The sequence below is a fragment of the Aquila chrysaetos genome, chromosome 21 (genome assembly GCF_900496995.4).
Source record: "Aquila chrysaetos chrysaetos chromosome 21, bAquChr1.4, whole genome shotgun sequence".
In the NCBI taxonomy this organism is placed as follows: Eukaryota; Metazoa; Chordata; class Aves; order Accipitriformes; family Accipitridae; genus Aquila; species Aquila chrysaetos.
In genome coordinates, this window is record NC_044024.1 from 4,279,727 (window position 1) to 4,306,158 (window position 26,432).

A 26,432-nucleotide genomic window follows, 5' to 3' on the forward strand; every position below is an offset into this window, starting at 1 on the left:
ATCAGATAGTGGGAGAGCTTGGCATGTGAAGGAAGGATGGAAGAATTTGTTTTGTTCATCCAAGAGAAGAGAAGACCAGGGAAAAACCAATCACAAACTTCCAGTACCCAAAAGGTAATTATTGAAATGATGAAGGTACTCTCTACACAAGGATGCATTCTAAGAGGACAAGAAGCAAGGGGTTTAAGTTGCTTCAGGGGAAATACTGGTCTGGAAATAAGAAAACAACTCATTGCAAGAAAAAAACAACGTTGGAATAAGTTACGGAGAAGTGGTGGAATCTGTCTTGCTGAAAATATTCTAGCCTTAGCTTGACAGGGTTAACCTTTCAGCAGAAGGTTGGACCAGATGGTCTCCAGAGATGCTTCCCAACCTAAATTTTTCTATGATTCTAAAAAAGTCTGGTATGGAGCTATGACATTTCTTCTTACCTAGCCTTTTTTAAAACTGAAAATCTGAAATTTATACTTCATTTCAATACCATTTATTATGTTAATACTTTTGTTATGAAAAGAAACCTCCTTTCTACAAATTGAACAAATGAAAATACTTCAGTCATTAGTAAAACACGTTTATAGGCTAAGTCTGCTGATAAGATATGACAAAGACAAGAACTGCTAAACAGCTATGGATTTGTGATGGATATGTTGTAGTCCTTGCTCCAGAGAATATTAAACCTAAACATAAACATAAACAGAGAACAACATACTTTAAAAGGTCAGAGCAAAAGATTCCAATTCTAATCTGAAGCAAGAAAAGAAAAAAAAAAAAAATCAAGATTTTTGTAAAGGCTCTTCCTAATTCTAAAGTATTGAAATAAAATTGAAAGACATATTTTTAGTGGGGATAGAAATACACATGATCCTTCCAGAAAGAAAGCTTATAGTATTCTATTGGCATTCTTCTCCAGGAAGCCACAGAACTCATGCATTTTCATTTAGATTCTCCCATCTTAACCTTTCTTCATGTCATTGCACCCTTAAGCAAAAGTGTATAATTTATATTATTTTATCCATCAATCTCCCATTTCTAATGTTACTATACCTCAAACTTATTCACTGTGGATAATTCTGAAATATTTTGTCCAGTGTAATACCATGTTCAACAAGCAATTCAAAGCAATCAAACAAAAAATGAAAAAGTCTAAGCCCCAGAAATATCTCAGCTTTATCATCCCACTATTTTCTAAATACATGCATAATTTAAAAAAACAAAACAAAACACTACACGTTTTTTAATTCTACAAACCCTATCCACATTCTGGAATTAATATACATTTCGAAAGCAAGATAAAAACACACACATTGCAATTTATATACTAATTTACCAGACTAGTTTAAGAAAGATAGGCTAACTTCAATTAAAAGGAAGAGACATTGAACTGATGATGCTGAGAAATTTAGAGTTCCCAACAATGGGTGAAAAGGACAGTAAAATTGCTTGGAAATTTTACCAAAAGCAGTAACAGGCCTCAAAGTATAACAGATGCAACTGCAAATTCTTGTAACACTCCTGGATTCTAAGTGTTGAGGACAGAGTGATTCCTGTAGTTGTTTGGCTGGAAGTAATTAATTGGAAAAGGAATCAGAGTGAAAAAGGCAACAGGTAGGATTTCTAAACGTGGCTGAAGAGCGAGAGAATAAAAATGCATTGTTTCTTTTTTTTACAACACTTCCCAAAAGCAACACTTGAGATAGTTTTACCTACAATTTTATGAAACGTGGTGTTTAGGACAGTTAATGTCTAATTGCAAACCTGCCAAATTTCACTTGTGGCACTGTGACCACAATGGCTTAGTAAGCATTGAAATGTAATCATTACTGATGTCAATCGTCACATTAAAATGATCTATTTCTGTTTTTACATTCACAGAAAGGGAAAAGATTAGCTGACTAAGCAAATAATGGAGAAAGTGGAAGAGATGTTTACAAAAATGCACTTGTATCCAGTAGGAATGCGCTAAATCAATGCTATCCACACACAGATTTAATGTTACCAAAGATAGCTTGCTCCCTAAACTGTTTATATTATAAAACCTTATGCAATTCACAGTGGGATGAGTGGAAAATCACACTTGTTTAACTCCTCTAATTCAGAAGTTTTTCTTCAGAAAAAACTAAACTCAGCTCTGCACAGATTAATGCTCCTAACCTGATTTATATTCAAGTCCCTTAGTAAAGCATCTGTTAAGCTTCTCCATATGATATGCGTGTTAGGCAGAGAGCCTTAGGGTTTTTAACTATAATAAATCCAAAGTTGATTTTCCAAACCTATTGCTACTAAGGCAGTTTTCCATTTCACAACAACTTCCCCTTAGATTTATGTCCTTTAAAATGTATTTGCCCTCTACTAATCAAGGATGTTTGGAAATCTCTCTGATTGCTTTCCCCATGATCATAATCTCTACTATCCCCTCAGATAACACTGTTTATTTCAACTATCTCAGATTTCTATAATGTTGCAGAAAAAAATATGGCCCAGTTTTGCCAGAAAAATTTAGCGCAATTGTAATTTCACTTTCACAGCTTTATATAAGTGATAGTTTTCAAGTTAGTATCACTTTTGTTTGAGCAAAGGAAAGGACAGGGAGACTGAGAACTAAGCCTCTTTCCAGGTCACTGTCTGAATTAGCTTAATTTATTTCTTGCTACTCAGGATTATCCACTGAATTATTTCCATAGCTTGATATTTTATTCTGTGTATTATTTGTTAAAAGTTAACCAGAATGAATATTTTATAACACAACAGGACCTTGCTCTGTGTTTGTCAACAAATAGCATCCAAACTACATGGCATTTGTTTTCATTTGTGAAGAAACAGATCCCTTGTGTAGTAACTGTAAAAGCTCCTTCATCAAGGCATCTGTCTTAAAGGCTGATTTAAGACAGTGTAATGAACTCATGAGGAACTCCAGATCATATAAAATCAAACCCAGCCTACAAATGTAAACCACATTTCTTTGGGATTTGTACTCCAAGATCAACACACAACTTTCCTGTTGAAAAGAAGAAAATACACTAAGTGACGAAACTCACTCACTATTCCTAACAGATAACTAGACTAGACTACTAAATATTAGGATGAACAGTGTGGAACAAAAACAAAATAAAAATTATGTCATGTTTGAATTTCCAAGAATAAATTTCAAATTTTTTTTCTTATGAATGTTCTACAAATATTCAGTCACTGCTAATTGTTTCAAAAAATGTAAGTGAAGTAACACTACAGTCAAAACACAGATGGGTCATGTTTCACCATACTACATTGGGTTTAAAATTTCAGCTCTTAAAAGTTTATACATAAACTGCATGCAACCATCAGTCCATTGGATAATTTTTTACATCTTCCTCTAGGTGGTGCTCTCTCATAAACAACTTGGCAACCTGCCATACATCCACAGTATTTTTTACATAATTACAGGAGCACAGTTTCGGTCATAATCTAGAAACATGTGGAAAGTAAGAATTTGCAAAGGGAAAGAATTGCAGCACCAGTCCTGCAGGTCTTAAATTTGCAGGCTTCAGCAGATGTTTAGGCTGCAGCCTTTCAGAAATATATAGTTAGTGTCTTATGAAAGAATTATTCTGTGATCAAGCAAAGACTTCTTGAGACATGAATATGAGAAGAGCTATCAATATCACAAAAATCTATAAATTACTTACCATGAAGTGCTGTCGTTATTGCAATAGATTCTTCCTTCTTTGTTACTGTTATTACTGATTATTCTATTTTGAAGTGAATGGACAGATGTTCTCCATAGTCTGAGTATTCCACTTGCAAGAGAATGCAGACACTTTGTGAAAACATATCTGTGTCTTATTTAAACCATGCAGGGGATGGATAGAGACAACATTAATGGCAAACAAAAAGTTTAGACTAACATGGTCAGAATAACTGGTTAAAATAAAAAAGTCAAATGACTTGGCAGGAATTTGCATTTAATTTTGCTGGCAAGGCATTGTATGAAATTAAGATGAAAACTCAGGCTTTAGAATGAATATTGTTAGAATCTGCTCATAATGGGTTAAATTCTAAGGTTAAAGTTCTGTGATTCTAAAGAAAATTCGGCTCTGACTCTGAGCTGTAGCCAACATGCGTAGCACTATTAAGGGCCCATAAAATGAATCACAAAATTTATTTTCTTTATTAAAAGAATGTAAAATGAAATGTTAACTTTCAGCCTTTTTCATATTAACTCAGTGTATGGAAGAATAATCAAAAAGCACATAAGAACTGGAACTTCCTTGCCATATTTTGCTTTAAGAAAGGAGAAATAATAATAAAGGGGAAAATGTTAAAAAACAAATACTACTATAATAGGCTGAAGATGAAAGGTTTAATAGATTTCCCTGTTTTTCCAAGTGTGGTTTAGCATTTAGAGGAGAGTAACAAATTTTTTATAACTCAGGCTGAAATTTTGTACCCTATGGATGCAGTTAACAATATAAATTAATAACCTGAAATACAAGCCAAACATTTTGAAATCCAGTCATGTCTGAGCTGCAAATGAATTCACAAGACTAACTTTTGGGTATCATTTTTAAGTATTCCCACATTTCAATGAACAAAAAAAGAGCACACCCCTTTTAGCATGTTTTGCAAAGGCTGTATTTCTAAATATGGTGGGGTTTTCATACATGTTCACTGTACAGATTGATCATATTTCATCACTGCAGTACCATAAATTTCTATTACATCTGACTTTTGACATCTTCATACTTGGCAAGACAATACAGGAAAAGCTGTACAGACAGTCAGCTCCCTCTCCCCTCATTCAGTGTGAGATCTAAACCTGAATGCAGAGTAAAGCTCTTTTAAATCGTTGCCACCGATGGCAACTCTGCAGTAGGAGGTGAACTGTGATTGTACTTATGTCGTTTAACCAGAAGTCACCAACCAACTGCAGTAACCTGTAAGACACACTGTGATGGACGATATACCAATTTTGCATGAAGGGCTGTGCTCCATCTCCAGGAATTAGCACTTCTTGTCCCACTCTTAGTAACATGGAGTTTAATGTGGTAAAGCTACGCAGAAAAGCAGAAGGGTACTTGACAGATAGAAGAAAAACAAGGAAGAATGCTAGAAGTTAAAGCACACTTCTAGATGTGACCTCTTCTGCCCTTTCTGTGGGATTGGATGTTCTGATTACTTACATGCCACTACCTAAAAATGTAAAAGCTATATTGGGATGAGGCTAGAAGGGTGAAATATTAGCTGAGAAAATGACAATGTTCTTTGTTGGTGATTTATTCTAGCTTCAGTTAATGTGTTTTCTTAAGCTTTTGGATAGTGTCATCTTCATTCTAAATTGTTAAGTTTCAGACATGCAGCTATATTATTAAAAATTCCTTTTGATAGAATTAGACTATCATTACCAGGTAATGAGAAGAACATTACTGACTTTGTGAGGAATTATGTCTTCCAGGATTTTCATCTAAATTAAACTTTGGTCTGACTTAAAAGAATAAATTGTCTCTGAAGCCTACCGTTTCCTTGGTGATATTTTTTATTCTTGTGTCATAATGCAAGTGGAAGAAACATTTGAAACTTTTGTAAGATTACTTTCCAATACTGCAAAATACGAAGAGCACACAAAAATTGAATGATGCCAAATGAATGGAGTAGTGAGCATGCAATTATGACTAAAGTGGGATTAAATAAGTAAAGGTTAAGTGCAAGCATGACATGATAGAGCAGGGAAAAAAGGAAAGGAAAAATTTCACTGTGCTTCTTTTCATAACTCATACATACAAGTTCTGTAAGTCTTAGATAATTTATACAGATCATATATAAGTGTTGTGCAATACAGAATGCTATGAAGTTGCACAGGGAATCAATTGACTGTGTTTTAAATGACGGAATTTACTAGTAAATAAACACACTTGGAAGGAAGGTAGAAATATTTTTTAAAATTAGATGTTAAAGTTATTTCTGCTTACCAGTCCAGCTTCCTTGGAGTCCATATACCTTCTCAGAGATTCATATTCTCTTTCTCTCTCTTTCCATACTGTGTACAATATTTTAAAATCTATATATATGTATACACACACGAGCAGAACGGCAAATGGAAACATATAGTATGAGTTTGGGGAGTCCAACACAGATATGTACTAATTTGACTTTTTTCTTCAAAGAAAACTACTTTCGTTACTTGGAATTTGTAATAAATAAAACAACTACAGAATCACTACCTTGTAGAAAAGCCATACACCAAAGGACTACATGAAGAACAGAATAAATTATTTCACAGTAAGAAATCCAATCCAAAGAACTTCTTCAAGTACCTAGTGCCCGTTCAAAGTGGATAAAAATTATATGAAAATCTAATAATTTTCCAGAGAGACATGAGGGAAAAATGAAATCAAGCATTTTGTCCAAAACATATTTTGTTATATAAAAAACCTGATGTGAGTAGAGCAGTGGGGACCTTTCAAAGCAGTTCAATCTGAAAAGCACCAATATCTTTAAAGAAAGACCTTCATTTCAATATTCATATTGACTAATATCAATGACAACAGAATCAATCACTTTGAAAAGAAGCTCCTGGTTTACCTTTGAGAATGCTCATCACTGTGCGTGCTTGCCTCCTTTGTATCTCAAGAAATTTCCAGAAGCAGAACTCTTGAAAGCACATATTTATTCTAGGGCAGTGTATTGCAGTTTTTTCAAGACACTTTGTCAGGTTTGTCACCCTTTTGTAACTAAAGAGTCATTATGATCAGAGCCAGCTAACTCTTTAAGGATCCATCTGTAGAATCACTCTTCATGGGGCAGATGATTTTCTATCACATTGACATTATTTTATGATGATGTGTTACAATTTCAATCAGAAAAGGTCAGAGCTGGCACTAAAAAGAACAGTGATTTATTATTCAGAGGAAGATTGCATTGCAACCCATAAAGCATTCAGTACTACCATTAAGACAAAAACTACAGTCAGAATAGTAGCAATACTACAGTCCAAGGGTATTTAACTGCTGCCCCAGCAGGAAGTATAAGAATAATCCCATTTATTTAGCAATTTAAAAACTAAAGTTCTGTGCCTTTTTATTCTCTCCTAGTTCAAGTCATAAGTAACAATTTGATTAATAATGGCCAAAGCCACTGTCCAATCTTGATTTTTTTTTTCCTACAGACCAGTACTCTTTCAAATAGTAATGAAATATTAACTAAAGTTTTTTTGTTAGAACAGGACAGGAGATAGAAAATTAGCTAAACATATGTGACTGTTATACTGCAAACATGATCAAGAACATCTTATTTTCTAAATTTTATGTGGACATTTTAAGAAATCTGAAACAACAGATAAGCCTTGATAAACCAATCTTTTACAGAAGAATAGCTCAATTAATATTCTAAGATATGTATTCACTGGTCTGGAAACATATACACTTAATTAGGAATCTAATTTTGGATCAAATCCTGTGAAACTCTGTGGACATCCACAGTAGTGGAATAGCCAAGAACCAAGGTGTAGTCACAGTGACTAAAATAGCAGTAGGAGATGATGTACCTCATCACTCCCTGTTAACGAGGAAAGTCCATTTGGAGACAGTGGGCTGTTGGCTTGTGTGAGGACTCAAGGTCATTATCCAGACAGAACATTAATTTCTTTTGGAAGAATTCTTACATTACAAGTTGAACTGAGAAAAATAAAAAACTCGTAATTGTTAGGATCTATGCCTAATTTGTCCACAGTTGAATGTTTACTTGGGTTTTGCATTCATCACAGCAGGGAAAATGGTTGCAGCTGGACTAAAACGTGCACATTGCCTTGCTTCTTGAATGGATCTACAGAACATTCTTTTCAAATGTAGCTTGAAGAATAATAGGAAATAGTAGTGAAAAAGACTACTGCTAATATAGATGGAAGTTCTTTGGTTGTCTTTACGTCATCACCCCAAAGCACCTCCCAAAATTTCAGGGACTGTTTACTAATTTTCAGCTTATTTTGACCAATGCAATTAATACTTCATTTAAATGGTATTGATTTTGCTGAATACTTTGCTGAGTTCTAACCAGTGGTTTCCCACTCAGAAACAGTACATTAATACTTTTTATTCCTGTGTATAAACTACTTTAAAACACTTTTACAGTAGAAATGGAATTTTCCTTCTAATCTCTTGAAAGTCTTCAGTTAATGTAACCTATTATTTCATAGCATGCATTAAAATACTAACTTCTAATTCTTATCAGCATCATTAGGGAATTTCTTAAATTCACATGTCCATCTTCAGTAACAGTATTATCATAAGTGGCTAGCAGAAATATCTTTAAAAAAAGAAGCCAATCCTAAATGAGAAAATCAAGCATGAGAATATTTAAATTTCTTCAAAATTGCATTTGGGGACCAAAAAGCCAGAGTTATTTTATTTTATTTATTCTTGAGGAGTGGAAAAGCAAACAAGCAAGGCAGGATTTCTCTGCAGTTATCTGGAGCCTGGAAAACTTGAGACCATGGAAGAAGTCAAGATACAGTCTCAGGCTTTAAAGGACTAGGAGATTTCTGTGGAGCACAGAGATCTGAATATAGATGAGGCAGCTTGAAGTAAACCAAGCCTCTATGGAGTTAATACATTGTTACAAGGTTTCAGTATCAGAAACTAATTTAATCATCATTTCCACTGAGGAAAACTGAGTTACTGGTGCCACTTGTACTTCAGAATTATTATTTTTTTAAACGATAAATAATAGCTTCTGAATAGTTTGGACCATATTAATCTTGTGGAAAATCATCACAGGTTAAGGCACAAGAAGATAATAAGTACTGCCTGAACATGCTAATAAGCACCTTTGTTAAGTAAGGTCAGAAAGTACTTCTGTGCCAGAATCAGGAATGGAATAGTTATGTGCCAATCTAAATTGTAAGATCATGGTCTTCTTTTCTCATGCTGGAGACTTCTTTTTTTTATTTAACCAAATTACAGTTTCTGCAATCAATCACTGTTTTTTTTCTGTTTTTAAATGGAAATTTTGAAGTTTCTTTGAAAGCAATAAAGGCTTTTGGTGAGCTCTGAACGCTGAGGTGAAGCAGCCAAGTTCAGGATGTTGTAGAGCAAGAAGGGGTTTGCTCTGTTGAATACAGTTTGCAAGCAGAAGCTATACTATTTGGGAACTCGATAGCAGTGAAAGAAAATGCATGAATGTAATAAATTTGAGTGCTTTAAATAATGTGTGACCTAATATACTGCTTTAAAATATTAACATTTCAAATTATGAAAGATTCCTCTTATACCTGATATATGAGGATGTTTCAGCAATTTCCCTTATATCTATAATGATAGCTGTTTCGGAACTGCTGATCCTGACAATTTTACTGAATTGATTGTAAATCTGAGAAAATGTACCCCAAAAAACAGCTGGCTACATAAGGGAAAAGCCACAAAATTATTGAAAGATACTAAAATAGATGCTGAAAGCTTACTTTTATGATTAAGATATGTATGCCAAAATATATATTACTCATTACATGTTGTAAAGACAAGGTAAGTAGGTTCTGAATTCACATCTTACATTACAATACAGTATTTATGGTTAAGCTGCCGTATTTCTAGCATGGTAACTTCAAAATCCATCAAGCTTTATATTTATGCCCAAAGCATAGAGATCAGAGAAAAAAAAAACCCAAACTGTGTTCCATATTTAAGAAATAAGACCCTCTAAAAGCAATACTTGTTAAACTATGTGTATTTAAATCAAAAAAATATAAATGTTAGAGTGGTAAAGACAACTTATTCATCTAATCATCAGAATGTATGAAGCACATCACAAATCTCTCCAACAGCTGTTCTTTTACTGTAAAAATAATCTGTAAAAATGTCTGAATTTGTTTTGACTGCTTTGACTACCAAGGAGTTTATTTTTGTGACTGTTACAGCTATAAATTTATGGGAGAGTAGAAAGACAGACTTAACAGGCTGTTCTGAGACTAAAAAGGCATGGATCACTCAGACCTGCTATTAACCTGCCTGTCCTTGGATAACCTCATTACTCTCATTGAAATTAGGCTCAAAACATAACTGATCTGAAGGATGTATTTGGAAAGTCTTGGTTATGAATACGTAAGTCTGCTTCGTCAAACTAAGTACTAATTTCTTTTCTTGTGCTTTTTATTTTTATGGCTAATATCCACTAGCCAAAATGTTCTTTGTAAGGCGTAATTTGGCCTGATTTGAGGGCAGCACTATTATCCCTATACCATTCTACCTGCAAGAAAGAGCGCTCTGAAAATTAATTCTATCTTACCTTTTTGATGTCAGGTAACTTCTAGATAATTTGGTTTTTAAACAAATATTGAAGAGACGTTTCCATTTTCCGTAAATTGCTGCCTCCTTGTTTGTATTGCAGTTCAGATAGATTTTGAAGCTTGACTTCAGATTCCAAAGCTCCTTCACATTAAGTCCCTTGGCATTCAATCTTGTTGACTTCACTAATTAGTTTCTGTAATTTCTCAGTCTGCTCTTTTGGAATTAGAAACCTTAGTAACCAACCTGTTTTTGTTTATCCTTCTATTTAATTGAAAATATATCAATTCATGCTCATTTATTCCAAGGTTATTCTCTTTGACCAGCTAATATACCCTCTTGTTGGTTCACTGACTATCCAGAGTGAAGGAATCTAACGACTAATGCATCTGACAGTACAAAGTTTCTATCATTATTGGCAGCACTTGCTCCAGTCAATGTGTGCAAATGTAATGTCTACCGTAATGACACAGATCTTGGTAGAATTCCTCTCTCCATAACATTAACAATCTCTGCATCTATTTAAATCTGTCTGTGGAAACTGGAGCAGAACAAAACACTGACTTAGAGAATGTTTTTTCACCATCTTTCCCAAAGTGATTTTCTGATTCTTATCTCTGTTGTACTGTTTCTTCTAAACCATGCTACACCAGTGTGCCATTGCCTCTTTTTCTTTGTTTCAGACCCAACTTTTTGAAAAGCAAGTCCTCTTAAATTTCTCTGTTCTAGTCATGATGGCTCTTAAACCCTATTTCTATTATTTCCCAATTTATTTTTTTAAACCAAGATGACTTGACATTAAAAAAAAAAAAAAAAAAACAACCAACACCTACCCAGACCTGTTTGATTCAAATATTTCTGCACAGGAATATGAACACATACTCTGGAATCTTATTCAGTGAAACTGAAATCTGAACTGGCTGTATCTATAGCATTTAGTATAACATTCATACTGTGTTATTGCATGAGTGTTTGATATCAGTAAAAATATTGCCAAAAAATGTTTAAATTGGAACCCACATTCAAAGCACTTGTACAAGTGTCCTGTCATGATTCAAACAGGGCAAATGCTTTACGGAGTAGGGGATGTCTCTGCACATTCTACCACATCATTTTCAGGTGCTCCATAGATATATTTGAGGTACTTTCTTTATATATGTATATGTATGAGAAACTTGAAAAAGTATAATTTCAATGCATTTATCTCTGTTTTGTATGGTTCATTAACAAAAAGCAAAACCAACCCTCCAAACTGCCAAACCACTGAGTGTATTTTTTAAAGCCTCATTTTAACTGTAATATTGATTATCTATGTTTCAAAACTCCATCCTCTGCTCCACCTATTTTATTTCTTTAAAGTTTCTGCTTTGAAAAGTAAAAATCAACTTGTTTATTCAATCTGGTGTTCTGCTTTAATATGTAACAGAATAAGTCTTTGTTACTTCTCACATCATTTTCTTATCATTTGTATTCAATATACATTTGTCCTACTTTTCTAGTCTTTTATTTGATTGAAAAACACATTAATTCTTCCTTCTAATTAAAACCTCATCTTTAATTTTATACATAGATGGCCTGTAAGAAAGTTGTTTTGTTGATGTTATTTAAAACACATTAATGGGGTAATATATTACCATAATCTGTTACATTTGTTTCCTGTTGGAGTTTTGAATCTAGATAGCAACTGACAAAATATTGAAAAAACATTTTGCAAAGAATTATTTACTGGCATTCTGTTTTAGTTCTGTACCAAGATTTTTCTATCTTGGATCTCAGTGTTGGGTCCAGGATAGGTTACTGTACATACGAGATAAACTGTTTGCATCAATAGATTTCAGTATGCATATCGCAGTTTAAAATATATGTTTTAGCCTATTTTATCCTTTTGCATGTACTTCATGTAATTGATCTATATGTATCTTAGAATGAAACAGTCAATTCAACTGGAATCAGTTTAAGATTTTCATTTTAACAAATTAAAAAAAAAACAACAAAACCACACCGCACAACCTCTTTAACCTATAAATCTTTCCCATATTCTTAATTTGAGTAGCTGTTTCTTTTTTTTTAATCCGAAATAAAGCCTTTTGTAAATCCACAGTTTGGCAGCAGAACCTGGTAGTGAAACTGCCTTCATTAATTCTAGTATACAACTACATTGATTCTGAAACAGGGTAAAGGACTGAGTGCAGAGCACCAAGGGGGCATTTCTGAGGAGCTGAAGAAAACCATAAAGATATAAAGAATGGACTCTTCAGGGTGATCATTATGGGAAGATAGGAGTAGTTGTTGAGAAGAATTAGAACCAAATATAATGTAAGAATTGTTGTCGCAGCCTTGGAAGAAGACAGAGTTGGAAACCATAGAAAAAGAGTTATTGTTGTAATGAGCTTTGGTCAAAATGGGTAAGTACTTACTAGGGATTATGACTGCACAAAGACACTGGGGAGCTGGACTTGACATTGATTGCTCAGTTTCTTTTCAGCTTGAAATGAATTCTCAAACACTTGCTGAGATTCAGTTCCTATCCAGTGGCAAGCATGTCACTGCAATTAATTTCATTTTAATGGCTGTTTCAAACAAACAAACCAAAAAAAATATCACTTTTTCAAAATCAAACACAGCCCTTTTAAGCAGCACTCCAGAAGATCAGCTGGTTGTTAATTTACTGTATCAGAAGATCTATTCAGCCCTTCACAAAACTGAAAACATATCTTCCATTATCAAAGCCATTTCATTTTCAATCCTCAACTTCAAGGACATGTCATCCCACATGACAGCAGCAGAAATTTTCATTAATCTCTCCATGTTTTGAATTGTGGATTCTACTTAATTACAGTCTACAGCACATAACAAATAAGTAAATTAATGTTTAAAACATGCCATGAGCAGCAAAAGTAGTCAGAGAAATAGAATTTAATAACTCTAAGTTAACTTTTTATCTTCAGCTAAGTTAACTTCAGTGGCTTTATCACAGACAAAATCTGTTACAGTCCAATCAATCACATGTTTGAACTCAATAAGCAAGCGGTAAACATATAAAGTTCACTCTACCTGGGTAAATTCACGGCAGTACACATCCAAAATCTGCCTTGTATTATGCTGAAAACACACATATTTGCACAATGAAAATAAAAATTTTTGGAAGCCAAGTATTTGTCACTGTGACAGAACTGTGTTCAAATCCTAAAGATATCAGATGGCTTACAGAGAAGTTTTTTAAAGACTTTTTTTTTTTTTTTTAGTATGAAAAATGACACAGAAGAGATGAGGAACAAGGTTATTAAAATTTTTCTAGTTTACTTCCACAAGTTGCTTGATTTATAGATCGGCAGAATAATCACCCATAGCTACCTTCAACTTCAAAAATACAGGAGCCCAGATCTTACCTGAAAAGCTGATGAAACCAATCATTTCAAAGTAGAATGTTAATTTGCCATTAAGTTATGCAACAGCAGTGTGTTGTCTATTACTACTTTTATTTAAATCTTCCAGAGTTTCAGCACCTTAAGACCAGAGCTTTGCAGAAGACTGCTGTCTCCGCAACTTTTCACCCCAAAATATCACTGTCCAGAAACAAAGCATGATGTGTCCCCATAGTCATTCCAAATATCACATGGAAAAACAAAGCCTGTTCCATACGTCTGATAAACTATCTGTATGCTGGGACTGCCCTTCCTGTTTTCAATCATGTTCTCCAGCTTCCAGTCTGCTACTTCTGCCTTCTATTTTCTCCTTTTTCCCCTTTTAACTTAACAACTTTAGCAGTGTTTCAACTCAGTTGTTCACACTAATTCAGTCCCAGCTTATTATTATATTAAAAAAAAATAAAAAATTTATATGTGAAGGAAAAAGAGCGATAAAAGAGTTGCAGGGAATTTGAGAAAACTACATCATTGATACATTTGATTTTACAAGCTTAAATGCCTCCAGCATTCTGTAACATGCTTGTGCACAGCCTCTATGAAAAAAAGAAAATGAAAATAGTATGGATACTTTCATAGAACATTTATAACAGAAAACAAGTCTAAAGACACAAACCTTTGCTAGAAGCAAAAAAGCCAACGTGGATTACCTTTGACTTCTCTTTCACTTCATTGGCAATACATGATAACACACGGGTTTGACACGAAAATAAAAGGAATTAACAAAACGGTAACTGAAGACGTGTTCCAACTTTAGATCCCAATTATAGCCCACATTGCTTAAAGCTAGGAAATGTGCAAACATCTAACACAAATGAAGAAGAGAGATCTAATGAAAAAGACAACATGACATGAGAAAACCGAAGCAGAAGCAGCTAATTAAGCCTATGCAACTGTAATGCAGATGAATTATTAAGAGAGGCAGAAGTTAGTGATAAACTCTTAGCTCTCTTATGCTGAAAGAAGATTTAAAATTAAACAACCTGCAAAACTCAAGATATATGTAGGGTTGGGGGATTTGAGTAGCTAGCGTTGCTTTTTTTTCCCTCAGCTGTGACCTACTATGCCATCCAATCTACATACCAAAGATTCTACTGGACAGGTTTGCCTCTTTGCTGCAGGGTTTTGATAAAAAGCTGTGTAGTGCACATTGTGAAATGCTTTCTTCTTTCCATCCACCATCATTATTAACAACAACCAAGCAGAAGTATATTTAAAAGGTAATGTTCATTTCACTTATTATGAAGGCTCATTCTGTAATTAAAATAATCTGCAAAACTTCCTACTTGACAGTAAGGTATCTACTAATGATCTACAACCTAGCTATAGAATAAAGCAGCCTGTACAGCAGAATGAACTTGAAACTAGGAAATTAGGGACTTGGCATGGATCATTAATACTGTTAATTTTTGGCACGTGGAGTGCAACCACAATGAAGTAACATGGCAATAAGACTCATTCAATTTCCACAGGTAGCATGCACTAGAAAAGGGCAACCAAAGGGCAATGCTCAGGTCCCTCTGAACGGGAGGATCCCCATCTCCATGCGGAACGGGAACACAGGCTCCGGATCTGGCACGGACACCTATGCAGGACAAAAAGAAGCTCTCACTTCTGCACACACTACTGGACAATGTTACAGGAACGGAAATCTGTGGAGGGAGACTGAGTTAACGCATCACCATGTCACCCCAGATGCTCTAGGAGTCCTATCTTTTCATGAGTGATTCTTTATCGTGTACATCTACTTGTTCCCTCTCCCTCATTTTTTAAAATCTATACCGAAAATCTTCTAGATTCGTGATGCTTGAGATGTTTTTACAGACTTCTGTTAACTTTTTGAAAATTTGCTACAAAGTGGAAGAAAAACAATAAAGAGTTGCACTAGTAGCTTATTGCTTGGAAGGACATTCTTTATATGGAAGATTTTCTGCAAGTTGCTAAGGTTTTTAAAATAGTCTGTAACATGCTCTCCTTTCGGCATTTCCACAACAGTTACTTAACAAGCTGATAATGTAATCATGTTAATGATTACACAACTCCACTGAAATCAGACTTAATCATAGAATCATAGAAATTTTTAGTTTGGAAAAGACCTTTAAGATCATGGAGTCCAACCATCAACCATGCCCACTAAACCATGTCCTGAAGTGCCTTGTCTACGTGGTTTTTGAATGCCTCCAGGGATGGTGACACCACCACTTCCCTGGAATCAGAACAACTTTGTGTATTCAACACAAATGATAAACCCCTATAACCCAAGCCTTTGATATACTCTGTACCTCCTTTCCCACCATTACAGGCAAATATTTTTATGTGAAGAAATATTTTTAATAAACTATTCTTTAGCTGGAGTGAAAATCCTTACTTGACTTGCAGGCTTCGCTGGCTAGGCGGATATGACCTTCTCCCCTTCTTCCTTCCAAAGTTAAGTATTTCTCTATTTGGTGAAACAAAAGATTGAGGAGAATAAGAAACTAGTCTCCTCTGTAATTCATTGTTGTGCAACTCGTTGAACTGTAAATCCCATCATGGATTAAACTCCCCCCACCCCCAGATGACAACATGTCTGTATTTACAATGTAGATTTAACTCCTAAAATATCATTAAGTCTTCTGTAAATCTTCTTTTCTTCAAACACTGATTTCCTTCAAGAGAGATTTAGAGTTCACACTGAAAAATGCTATGAGAAGTCTTAGAATATCTTGAAACACTTTTTTGCAAATCTATAAACCAATCATCTACACTATATAGGTATTTTAAAGGATAATTTTGGCAAAATCCTGTATCTCGGTGTAATTAAAATACAGTCAGTCTTTCAGAGCTATTTTATTGTAGGCCGTTTAAACACATCACCAGCTTCTTTGGCTTTGAAGAACAGAACATTTCTTAATATTAGACCCTACCATTGGCAAATCATCTATCTTACACAGTTATTACCTTTCTGAAATAAAGTAAATCCCAGGTCTCATTTCACAATATGAAATAGAAGAATTCATTCTAAAAAAAAAAAATAAAAAAAAAATCCATTTTAAGAGTGCACCAATCACAATATGTGTGTTTGCACAGCAGGTTGTTAAGATTTAATATACAGAATACAGAATTTCATAGTTTAAAAAAGTCTTACATTTGTAAAAACAATTGAAACTAAAGGTAGTTTTTCAAGTTACTTATTAATTTATAAGCAGTCAAATTCCACACTGGCATAAGAGAAAAAAAAAACCCACCAGATTTTGACTTAATAATTTAAAATTTTTAAGACACTTTTTAGCAAATGTAAGCGTAATGAGTAAAATTTCTTGCTTTTTTCTGAAAACTCTTTCATGCTTTTTTGACAATTTAATGTCATCAACAGTGTCTTGTTTTTAAAACTTCCTATAGAGAAAGCTTTACCAATGAAAAACAATGAACTACTTTTTTTCCCCAATATCAATGAGTTTCTCATAACAAAACTAAGTTGTTCCTCCTAGTCTGAATTATTATACGCTATTTTTATAAGAACAGATGCTACAGTTGTTTCCCAGTGATCACTTTCTCTGACCTAAATTACTTAGTTCTTTGCTACTGATCATGGTTACTACAGATTTTGTCAAGTATTTTTCATTTAAAGTATCTGAAAATGTCACAATAGTCCTTAAAGCATTCCCCATATCCTTGAAATAGTCATATGTGTGAGAGATTACCTCAGTTTTTTTATCACAGGTTTGTTCCTATGCTAACTGTGCACTGCATTTGGTTTGCCCAGTATCCCTGAGCATCTGCATGCTCTAAACACAAAAGAGAAGTTCATTTCCAAAACTGATAGAGCAGGAACGAAACTCAAATATCTGTGAAGTGCATTTTTAACTGCAGAAAACAATTTGGTTTTATATTACCAGTGTATTTTAACTGAAATTCATAAGTAGCACTTTTAAAAGTACAAATTGCTAATTTATGAGAAAGTATGTGGACCCACAGTAGTTTCCAGCGGTATATATACATTAGGATTTCATGTATTCATGTAGCAAAAGTAATCTCAGAAATTGAAATAGGCCGCAGTCCTGTTATCCATGTCCTGCAATAAATTAATTAAATGCAACCATCCTTTTGTTTTCCCATTCTCTTATACAGTAGCAAGATTGGTAATGTCATTAATACAACCTCTTCCTGATGACGGAATGTGTTTAGACAATGTGTTTATCATAGCTTCTTTCATCCAAAGTACTTTCATGTCCGCCGAGACAGGAAATTTCTTATCAAGCTAACTTTGTCATCAATCCCTTACTTCTAGTAATTTTCCTGTACATCTCTAGAGTTTATATGTAAATATGAAAGTTAAAATCCTATCAGTCCTAAAAATAGTGCTAGTCTATTTTTATTGATGAGACTGATTTAAAAAGAAAGTGATAAAATAAGGGTAACATTTTCCAAAGTTCATAGGCAGCCAACTGAAATCCAACACTCAAGGGCCACAATCATAATTTCCCTGGAGAGACATGGTCAAAATGTTCAAACCAAGGTGCTTAAGACACACAGATTGACACACAGAACAAAATGCTGCCTTATTTATAGGAGTTATTTGTGCAATAACTCCTTATATTACTTCACAGCAATGCTCGGTATGCTTCCCTTTGTTTAAAACATGCTACCAAAGATAGGAAAATGTAATAATAGCTATTATCTTCCAGGTTAAATAATTCTATCAAGCAATCTGACATGGTCAACTTCCCCACCTTTAAAAAAAATCAAAATAAGATACAAATAAAACTACTCCCTAGTTTTGTTTCCAGAATTTAAAACTGTAAAATGTTTTTTGTACACTAAGAAAATCATAGTTATTAACAATGTGGCCTGGCATAATTTCCAATGAATGACAAACACCTGTTTTAACTATACAGCCATTTCGCACTTCAGCTTGTGAAGCAATAGTTTTTGTTTCCTGGATTTCAAGGCTTCTACAACACATTTTCCTTCTCTAACATGTTAACTTGCAGAATGTAATGAAATGTGGGATTACAAATACCAATGCTTTCTCACACATGGGAAGAAGAGAATCAAGTCCTATAAAATTGATTTCATAATAACCGAGTTTTATTTGCCAAATACCTCAAAAACTTAGATGGGTAAAGAAAACATAACAGAGAAGCATTTTTAAGTAAGTTGGTTCTTAAATTTACTAGGAAACAAATTTTTCCTTTTTAGTGGCATGTTTTATTCTAAATTGGAAAGTTATAAATTATGTAACAAAACCGAAATAAAGCAGGTCAGGTATACCTCTTATTCTTGGTGGATGGTCTAGCTGGATTGCTACATGAATCTTCTAATCCTTGCACCACATATTGCCTAGAAACTACTCAGAAAATGAAACTACATTAAAGTTTTTGTTAAATTTTAAGTAACTAAATTTAAAGCCAAAATCAAAAGCTGAAATATTAGGTATGAGTTGAAATCGGTTATCACCCTCAGTAAAAACAGGGGTCTTGTGATTTCCTGGTCAATATGAAATTTCCAGAATGGAGTCATTAGTATTAGAGAAATGGAAGATACCGATGTCTTTCATAAATACAAGTTAATTTTGTCATTTATTAATTTCTAATTTATATTTTTTTAAAAAAAAAAAACATTCCTGATGGATGAAATAAAATTCTCTTATTTCCATACTTCAGTAGAGACAATATGGAATTATTATCAAAACAGCTTAGCAAAAATTCTAAAAATATAAAGATCCTCTCTCTGGATTTGCTTGTCCAATAGAAGCTTATTAGACCTTACTGAAAGCTTATTGGTGAATAAGTAGTAGAGTTTAAAAAATCGTAGTGCATGGCAGTGACAGTTGGCAGAATAGCAGTGCGCTTAATCAGAATATGGGGTCCTTTGTTCATTTTGATTGACCACCTCTATATTAGACTGCTTTCCAAATACAAGTTATCCCTATCTGCCATTCAGATGTGGTAGTTATTTTAAAATCTTCTGTCATTGTGTGTTTATAGTTGAAAAATAATTCAACTCAAGGATTTGCCAGAAAATGGCCTACTAGTACCTTAGGCAAGTATCAACAAGTATCAAAACTCCTGTTTGTTCACGGAATTAATATTGATACTGATGGTCTATGAATCTGAAGGCTGGAGTTCACGGTTCCAATTAGCTTTTCAAAATAATTTAGAAGAAACAAGCATCTTAGGATGGGGGTTTTGACATAAACAATACTGAGATATAGAAATATATCAGACATTCAGCAACATCTGCAGTTTGTTTGTGCCTTTTTAGATAATAGCCTCAGACCTTTGACATATTAGATAGGTTTGAAAATAAAAGCAAATGTTCAGATAAGACAAAGAATAACACTGACAACCCAAACAGCATGAATCAAACATGAGACTGATATTCTTGACTTGAACAGAGAAGGGTACGTCACAGAAAGAGACAGGCACCTTATTTTTCTTTTATCCATTACTTTTAACAGTTGATTCCTTTGTCTGACTTTGTAACTCTGTATGGTGGCACCTGTAAATGAGAAAAATCATAGAGCTCAAAGGGACTTTCAAAGGTCCTCTCGTCCCTTCCCTGTAGATCAACTCTGTTACAAATGTTTGCCTAACCTTTTCCTAAAAGTTGCCAGAAATGGTCAGCAGACTATACCAATGCTTCATCAGCTTTACCACTAACAAACATTTCTTCATATCAAATCGGAATGTCTCTTACTGCAATTAAGCCCTATTATTATTTATCTGTGCAGGATAAACATGGGAAACAACTTCTTTTCTCTTAGAAAAAACCATCCAACTTTATTTTTTCCATTTGAAGACTCTTATCACATTCCTGCTGCTTCTTATCCTCTTTAGCCTGAATAATCACAGCTCCTTTAATCTTTCCTTCTGTTGTGTCTCTTACCATCCTTCTATTTTCGTATGACTCACCCACATGACTCTTGGAGTGTCAAATCTGGACAAAGACCTCCAGCTGAGCCCCTGTGACAGCTGAGTGCACCACATGCACTTCATGCATCCAGTAAAACACAAATTTGTATTCTTATGTGTCACAGTACAGGTTGCCTTGCTGGTAATAATGTGCCATAATTGATTGTGTTTAGCTTGCAAGTCATAAGCAGTCCTCAGACTCTCCCACCCAAAGAACTGCCATCTAAACAACTATTCTTGACCTACCCCTTTTAACAGATTACAGCAAGTGCATTTTGAATTACAACCCTGACTTGTGGTTTCTTCCAGCATTATGTCATGCACAAAATGAGTATGTCTACTCCCTTCTCTATCTTCCAATCATGTATGATGATATCGAATAACAGGGCTCAAGGTAACTCCATTTAGTTTACACTTCCATTTTGACAGTTGGTAACTGGCAACTCCTCTCTAAATGGAGTTTCCTCTTCAGTTTAAACTTTATTGTTTACAAGACTTTGATTAATCTCACAGAATCACTTTTCAGCCAGTACTGTGTGCAAAATGTCATCTAGCATATTATAAAGCAGAAAAAATCAGTACCTTTAAATTGTATTATTATAACTCTGAAAAAAAAAAAAAAAAGATGAAAATTGTTTAACCTTATGTTAGTCTCTATTGGAGTGCTGCCCGCAGTTGTGGGCTCCCCAGTCAGAGAGAGAGGCAGACATACTGGAGAGAGTCCATCATAGGGCCATGAAGTGATTAAGGGACTGGAGAGATGGAGCATCTCTGATACAAGGAGAGGTTAAGAGAGCTGGAACTGTTCAGCCTCAAGGAGCCAAGGCCCTGGGGGATCATACAAACGTGTATAAACACCTGATGAGGGTGGTAAAGACAACGGAGCCAGACCCTTCCCAGTGGTATCCAGTGACACGACAAGAGGCAATGGGCACAAACTGAAACATAGGAAATTGCACATAAGAAAAAGCTTTTTTTTTTTTTTTTTTCCAGTGAGGGTGGTCAAACATGGCAACAGGTTGCCCAGAGAGCTTGTGGAGTGGCCATCCCTGAAGATATACAACCTGCTCTAGGTGATTGCTTTTCGAGCAGGGGTGTTGGACTAGATGATCTCCAGAGGTCATCTAGTATTCAACTACTCTGTATTTCTTTTTCTGAGTTCTTAACTGGTTGATCATTTTTATTGTGAAATTGTGGCGCTCTTTTCACAAATTAATGTATTATGAGTATTTTTAATTAACAATAAAATTTTTATCAGGACCAATTTTGTTTAACCTGAGTGTAGGCAAAGATATTGCAATTAAAGACAACTGCAAAATTGTCACTTGTCTGATAATCAGTAATATTTATAATTAATGTTCTATTCAGATATTAAGTATGACCCAGATACAAACCCAAAACAAAGCCAAACCAAAACCCCTTTGTAACTAGCTGAGCAATATGAAATTAACTTGTATTATTAAGCAGCTTCTTGTTAATTTTGCTGAATTAAAAAAAGCAAAACCTTTTATATTCATTTACATCTACCTAATCTTATTGCCAGTTGGAGTTGTTGAAATTTATTCTTCAATAAGATATACTTACTTACCTTTTTAATGTGTTTGACTAAAGACTGAAGAAAAACTTTCAGTACCTGAAACATAAACAATTAACTGTTACAATGACCACATTTCACTGAAGTTTGAGCAACAGCCTTTAGATTAATGAAAAGGTATAAACTAAGTTAATATTTGAGAAGACTGACTGGCACTACCATACTCTAGCTGGCAAGTCGGGGGAAGCAAATGCCGCCCAGTATTCAGCGTGTCCTGTTCTGGGCCCCCAGTCCAAAAGAGATGGTCCAAACTGAAGAGTCCAGCAAAGTGCCGTGGAAGGGGTTCAGCTCAGGGACCTGTGGTGAGGTGAGCCCGAGGGCTTTAATTGGCCTCGTTTATTCCAGGATGAGAAGGCTAAGCCAGGGAGATCCACCAGCAATCGGCCACCGAATAAAGAGCCTTAGAGAAGGCAGAAGGAGACACCGGCCAGAGACACACAATGCAAACCAAGAGGTGACAATCACAGGTCTCTACAACGGACATTTGGGCTGGATACAAGGGAAAAGGGAAGCATCAGACCACTGGCCTTGAGAGTCTGTGGGCGTTATCAGTTCTTTTTCAAAACTTGCCTGGAGAAGGGCATGAGCAACCTGACTTTACTTGTAAAATTATATTAATAAAAATTGAATGGGCATACCTTTATTTAAATTGATCTTGGTATTTAACACTGGGTTGAGAAGGAGGCTGAAATGAGGGACCTCTACAGGTCATCCCAACCTAATTTTTTCTCCATGTCCAGCTACATCACGCTATTTAATCAGACATTTCTAAAATATGGAAGTCTGTACTGTATTTGAGATTCCTCTTTGAATCTTAGTGATTTTATCATTCACTTCCTATTTCGAAGCATTTACATTAGAATTAATACACATCTTGCATTCTTTCTAAGATACGTTCTTCCATACCACATCTCACCAGGGCCATTATAATTATATATAGTATATTATTTTTATTTCAAAACTTTTTAAAAAAATCGTGCACACTTCTTTAAGATTTCTTCTCCTCTATTCATTTATTCTTGATGAAATGAGCAAGAATCATAATTTCAGGTCCTTTTATTTTACTTTTCAAGGTATAATGCATCATTTAAAAAGGAAATATAGCTCTAAAAGTTGCTGTTAAGGACCATAAAGCAGAGAAATAATATGTAGTTCCTTTGCAAGGTTTTTATCTTAACAGCATTACTAACTGTGACATTTATCCTGCTTAACCTCACCAAATGTACCCTAGGGAAATGTCAACAGAGTCTTATGTTTTTAATACAAATGAATTATCAAAGAGTTTGAATAATGTAATCATCTTAATGTATTCAGTTTTTATAATGAACATCTGTTATGGGGATAGAAAAGCAAAGTGACTGCTTAATGTAATAATTAAATAAACAATTAAATGTAAAAAGTAATAAAACTGATTTTACAATTTTAACTATTTAGAGTAACAACCTGAAGTAACTGTCATTGAAATATTCCTGATATGCCTTATTTCTGTTGGATACAATTTTTCTTTGACGGAATTCTTATATGCTTTCTAGATGCTTGTTATGGGTATAATCCTGTTTACAAAGACAGCTTGTTCCCTGGATAGAAATCTTCTCCCTTGAGTGATGCATATTTGTGTTCTTAAAGTTCCTGCCAAATCTCTTACTTTACATGCCTTTGCCAATAATCCTTTTGCAGTGTATTTTCTGTCAACTCCATTTATTAAGAGGGTTGTTTTCAAACATCCTGCTAGCATACATTACAGTAATTCTACTCTCATGGGAATACATTCTCTAATTATCGAGAAGGTCTAACAAACATCTCTGATATTTACTGCTATTATATTTTATTCTGTCATTGTACTTTATGACCTGAATATAAATTTTGGAAAATTTACGTGAATGATACATAATTTTGCAGTCTATACTCTTTTACACTACTTTTTATGAGTAATTCCAAGAAATCATGCCATCATTTATGATTCAGAAAATAAATAACCTCAGTTTTATCCGAGTTCATGAATGACATTTCACTCAATCTCCATACTCTGAACCTTGTTCATACACTGTAACCAGTTTGTTCTTTTGCTCCTGAAATGCAGAAATTTGAATATACTTCAGGCACTTTTGTCAGCTTTTCATCACACATCCATATAGACAGGACATTTTAGGTCCTGAGTATGCAAATCTGGTATATTGAAATTATACTCTCAGACATCTCTTGCCAGGTTGGTTCAAGGCTTGATTCATGTGCTTTTGTCTGATGCCGTTTGCTTGACAGCTACTGTTTGCTATTCACAATTTGTTAGTGAAAATGCAAGCTGCATTCAGAGTAAAATTACAATGAAAGTGAAAGTTATTACACAATTAAAGGTCTTCATTACTCTTAGGTTAACCGCAGAATCACGGTGACAGAGAGAAGTCTTGACTTCGACCACAACTTAACTGGAATTTAACATATGGTATTTTTTACTGCTATCATAACACTTAGCTTTTACATTTCTCACTGAAATCCGCATCCTCAATGTAAATGACTGTATTTGGTATGTCATGTCTAGAGGGGTTATATACCTCAGAATGGTATTCACAGCTTCTGGTGTATTGACTAGGAAAAAAACAAATGGTGAACTTTAAAGGAAAGCAGATCTGTACTCTTGAGGCTTACACACTAAGCTCAGGTCTTCAAGGAGTTCTCTGCCTCCTGTCAGAATTTATAACCAGCACTAGAGTAATTGCTTATCTCTTTATTTAGAAAGAATGCGTATGGTAATATACCTTAAAAATCTAGATATGATAATGGTATTTTCTCTTTCTATATAGAAGTGTTGTAGTCAAAACACATTAGATACAGTAGGCAGGTTCAAATCTGATTTAAATAATTTCTAGCTGTTCTAGAGAGTACTTTATACTATCCTAAAAATCTTCCTATTGAAATTATGACACAAGAAAGTGAAGATTTCAGAAATCACAGTTAGGCAGCGTATGATAATTATTTCTGATAATCAGTGGAGAAGGCCCTTCGGAAGTGAGGAATCCTGGCTCTACTGGTTGCTCACCCTTCAATAGCCCAGGGAATAACTGTGTGTCATACATGACAACTCTGAAACCCGGGCACATAGGCAAGTTTTCTCACAGGGAAAATCAGTCATTTCAGTCAAGAGCTAATGTAGAAGTTGCTGCTGTCAAAATCACAAGAACATATGCATAATTTTCATTCTTGTATTCACATTCATCATTACTAAGAAGCATGTAGAGCAACCAAAACAGATGTCTGTGACTCTGAACATTAACTTACTCGGTTTACTGTCTGTTGGGTTTGATTACTTAGTTGAGGATGCCCTCACCTGTCTGGCTGATTATGGTTTTCCTTTCACTTCACTGTCTGGTTACCACAACCAACCCAATCAATTTTACTGTACTCCATGCCCCTTTACTTATCCTACTATTTGGGCTCAATCCTTTTGAAACCACTGAATCATCTGAACCCTTTCAGCCTGACCAGTTTCCCTAGGGAAAAATAACAACATGCTTTTCTCAGGATCTTCTATGCAATTTTCTGCCTATAATCTTTCTTCTCCCTATACCCAGAGTATGTTGAATTCTTTTAGGAATTGTGACACTATGGTCATCCAGAGATCTGTATTTCATGCGATGCAGGGGACAAGGGACTCTGGGTAGCAGGTATGGTCTGAGCATAGCTGGTCATTCCTTTCGGACAGTAGGGACCTGGAATAACTAGGCAGAAGATCTCACCTAGGGCAAGATGTGAAATAGAGGCTAAGCTGTGACACAGTAGTAGCAATCTTGTGTGTGAAAAGAGACCAGAATTTAGATCAATCTTCCTGGAGCACTTGGAAGCACTAGCTGATTGTTGTCTCTTCACATTCAGGCAGAAATCGGAAGGATTACACTTCTTGACATAAAATGCCTATATTCTGCCCCAATTGTACTTTAAATGCCTTTTGTGAACTAAGCCTTGGTCTTTTAAAATTAATTATCTTTAATTACCAGGTTCACTCTTCTGTCCTCTGAAAATTGTCACTTCATTTGCTTTGTTCTAATATTTGCTTACCTTCCCAGTTAAACATGACTTTTCATAAAGAAATTCTCAGTTGTACAGCAGAGTATTTCCAGCTAATTTCCTTAATACCCAAAGGATGCACATAATCTGGAATTTGAGAAATGAGTATTAATTTTTTTTCTGTATTAGTCCCTCCTTTGATCTTAGTTATTTTTACAAGGTCAGTTCTAAGCATAACTTCGTAGATTTTCAGATACCTCTTCTAATTTCA

General features: G+C 34.6%; 1 long non-coding RNA gene across 1 annotated transcript; it reads right to left on the reverse strand.

The window, feature by feature from the left end:
- Window positions 1–12,768: 12,768 nt before the first annotated feature.
- LOC115333704 lies at window positions 12,769–16,103 on the reverse strand. The gene is made up of 2 exons (XR_003920901.1): window positions 16,041–16,103; window positions 12,769–15,257 (listed from the first exon to the last, which is right to left on the reverse strand). It is a non-coding gene; the product is annotated as an uncharacterized LOC115333704 (long non-coding RNA).
- Window positions 16,104–26,432: the final 10,329 nt, after the last annotated feature.